The sequence below is a fragment of the Anarhichas minor genome, unplaced genomic scaffold (genome assembly GCF_050575085.1).
Source record: "Anarhichas minor isolate MPS153535 unplaced genomic scaffold, ASM5057508v1 ptg000042l, whole genome shotgun sequence".
Taxonomy (NCBI): Eukaryota; Metazoa; Chordata; class Actinopteri; order Perciformes; family Anarhichadidae; genus Anarhichas; species Anarhichas minor.
In genome coordinates, this window is record NW_027466488.1 from 579,385 (window position 1) to 583,475 (window position 4,091).

Below are 4,091 nucleotides of genomic sequence, written 5' to 3' on the forward strand. Positions count from 1 at the left end.
ATGAGTTGTTACATACATAATTAGTGAGCTATAGAGGTGCTGGTATTGTGAACTTTGGCCTGCTGTTTCTCCACGCTTTTGAATGCCACAGTCAGCAGACAGTTAGCCTAGCTTAGCATACAAACTGGGAACAGTAGTGTTGATGTTCTCAAAAAGCAAGACATTGTGTTTCTCAAAATGTTCAACTATTCCTTTGATTTAAATTGGCTGCAGTGTATTTCTAACCTCATTCTGGATATTGTTTGCTACAGTGCTCTTAGTGATTTTGATTTCACGTCACATTATCTGCCTCTTTTTTTTAAAAACAAAGTAGTAGCCTTTCAGTCTTACAGTGCCGAGGAGACATTACAGTTGCTGATCATGCTTGACTATTGTTAGTCTCTTCCCAAAACCACAACTGCTGCTCAGCCTTCTCCCTCCTGTCAACACTGACTAGTTAAAGTGCTTCAGGAACACCGTGTTTATAATGTCGCTGGATGTTGACGACCACAGACAGAGAGCTGGCTGATGGAGATAGACGTCGTTGGGTGGCTCTACTATCACAGGGCCTCTCTCTCCGGCTCTCTGCTCTATGTTGTCACAGACTGTACAGGACTTGCTCTGATGCATTATGGTTACCTACCTCAACCCTGTTTTCGGCCTTGATCTCAGGTTTTAATGAAGGAAACATACAGAGTACGAACAATGGAGTAGAGGGATACACCCACATATATAAATGTATATATTCCAATTGCCGCTACATGCTGGACACACAGAAAGGGACAGTTCACACAAACAATGGAGGGAGAACATTTTAGGATCTTTATCTCGTGCACTAACTATTAAAACGGTTCAAGTTCATACTTAGTTTTTAGTGGATGTGAATGTGTAGCTTTGGTTATCAGATGTTTTCTTTTCATATCACAAGCTCATAACTTTATTTTTTTCTCACTGGTGTTTGACTTTATATCCTCTGTTGAAAGTTATCCATGAATAAGTAAACTGAGAAACGGAAAGTGGGTGGCAGTAACAACTCTAATATGCAAACAATTTATTGATTAGCCTTTCTGGCTCCCCAACCTGAGCGTGAATCGTGGTTACCTGAACTATGCTGCATTCACGTGATGTCGTTCAAAGTGTTTTTATGAGCAGAGTGGGGAAAAGCTTGTTGAAATATTAAGTTAAAATTTCTGACAGGTCCGACATCTTCCACTTAGCAAAAACAAGACAGAAGAATCAACAAACTAGAGCTGTTACTTTTTCAAAAAATCTATTTCAAATAAATTTGAACTAGGTTTTATAGTTTACTTTATTCCATCCCTTCGCCACACCAACTTTTCAACTTTTACCCCGCATTTTGATTGAAATCGATTCTTTTAATTTGTAAGTAGCTATACACTACTTGTATGCATCTGGTTTTACACAACAAAACTATGATCTAAATAGTGTAACTACACGGCTAGCATTGGGGCTAGCATCGTGGGTTAACACGTGAACACTGCGGAAGTCGGAATAACTGCAGGTATTCCAGTTTTCCCCATTGTGCTGACATTGCATGAATGCAGCATAAAGACTGGTGAAAATGTAGGAAATTGGAAAATAGTTTTTAAAATGCATATTTCAATTATTTTGGCTCTATTCACAGTATCGTATCTTCTGATTGTCCACAACATTCCATGTGAGAGTTGTTTCTGTCCCCACAGCAGAGAATCAACTTCCATCTTTGTTAGTTCTGCAAACCTGCATTATACACAGTTTCCTCTGTAATCTTATGCCTTTGAAATGTATTTGTTCATGCTTGTTTGCTTGCAGATTTTCTCCTTGCATCCATTTCTTGTATTTAATTATACACTTTGGTGTTAATATCATTTTACAATATTGGTACTAATGTGGTGCAGTGACGATCATGTTTACGTGATTAGCCTTTGATAAGTCAGGTTGTCGCTTTGCTGTATAATATCAGAATAACTGCCCTCAAAGCTCATCTTGCTGACTGACTGGTGCTGTAACTCCCATCAGCAGAAGGGACCAGATGATCCCTTCGCTAACACAGTTAGGGAAAAAAGGGGGCCTTTGTCTGATATATTTTGCAGCTTTGGGAAGTGCTATATCACCAAACTCTGCTCCTGTCAGTTAGCCAGCCTCCTTTTTTCTTCCTCCAAGAACCCTGACCTTTGGACAGGGAGAGTGTGTGCTCAGGGACTCGCTGATCCTCTTAAATGTGCATCAGCAGGCCGTACTTGGTCTATCTTTGAATTCTGCTTTGTGCCCAGTTCAGACACATTTGCTGTCAGGGATGCCTTCTTTGTTGGCCATTTATGTAAACAAGAGAACGTGTCGGCAGGATGATGAATATTTAACATTGTGTCCCCTGCTTGGCCACTCTGCTCGAAACATCACACAAGGGGCAATTTCTCAGAAAATAGTTCAACAGCTTTCGTCGTGTCCTACAAGGTGATGAAAACAAGGATGTAGAGATTATGCATTAACACGAGGTTACAACTTCAGTGGGAAAATAATCTGTGACCACTTCAGGGAAATCACATTCACAAGGAAACTTTAGTGTTTTCTCAGTGGAAGATTTAGAGTAAAAGCCTCTAAATCCTTCACAAATCTGCCTGGATTACCTGAGAGGTGATCGACTTCTCAGGTAATGTGACTCACTATAGAAATCGGATAACTAAAAACCTTCTGTAGTTCTGTTCATTCTAATGCTGAAACAATTATTCAATCAATTGGTAGAAAAATCTATTTAAGTCATACATTTAAGTCATTTTTCAAGCACAAATGCCCCAAATTCCCCATTTCAAACATCTAAAATGTGAGAATTTGTTTCTAATCATTTAGATTTCTATATCAATTGTGATGGTAAACTGAATATTTTGGGGATTTTAGATAAAACAAACGTTTCAAACAACTTATGTTGCGCTTTAGAAAAAAAAAATTCTGACATTTTATATACCAAACTAATAATCGATTAACTGAGAAAATAATAGGCTGATTCACTGATAGCAAATGTAAATAATCATTGGTTGCAGCTGTAATCCATTCATTCTCCTCAGGTTCTTACAAAGAAGGCGTCCTGGACTGGGCATGTGTAGGATTTATTTTACATTGCCAGTAGATGGTTCTAACTGTTAAGACTACATGTGTCTGTGCAGTTCTCTGTCACAGGTGACCAGAAAAAGGTCTGAAGGACAAGATTGGTCAGGCTAGATTGACATAGTCTCTGTATATGGATGTAAGTACAATGCTGTAACTCAACGGGTGATCTCAATGGGGAGGATGTTTTTGGGTAACCTGGAATATTCTCACTCTGGTTTCTCCAAAGATCCAAAGCCAGATGCTCCTAGCCTCTGGCTGAAATACCCTCACATTATGTGGGGTTGAGCGTTGTGGCACAAATGATCATTCGATATGATTGAATTGATCACATTTCTAATGCATTTATCTCCAGGGTGTTCTGCTCTCTGACCCCGATGACTGTACATGTCAAATAATGCTGATTTTCCAAGTGATTTATGCTCCTGTCAAATGGTGATTTGTGATTTAATGTAAATGTACTTTAATGTTTGAGATCAGTATTATATTTTATATACCTCTGTTAAGAAAGCAGACTGAATCTGATGTGTTCAAAGGTAGTAGGCAGAGAGAAACCTACAGTAGATCTGCATGAGAAACAAAAAGCTAACCTTATTTAAGCTGAAATGAAAAGTGTTAGTTAATCCTTACTGGACTTGTGATGATAGCACTGTGATATTTAGCCAAATATGGCAAAATAATGTTGTGATCTCAATATGGTCCCGTCTCACATTGTCGGTCAATCTGTTTTAATGGTGTATTATTGATGAAAATAGGCTGAGTGACCTTTTTCCCATTGACAAATCTGTCTTGCCCTCGCTGATGCCTGATGATCACCTCATCCTCATCCTGTTCCCACCAGTCATCCTCACACGAGTGACTCGGGGTGAGGTCCTGTCAGTCCTGTTACCTTTTAAAAGTGACAAGTTGCTTTCATTTTCCTTCGCACACCATCTTTTCCTGAGGAGAATGTTTGTTCTGTATTGATGTCGCCAACGTGCTCTAAAGCCGTTCGGTCATGCGTAATTTGG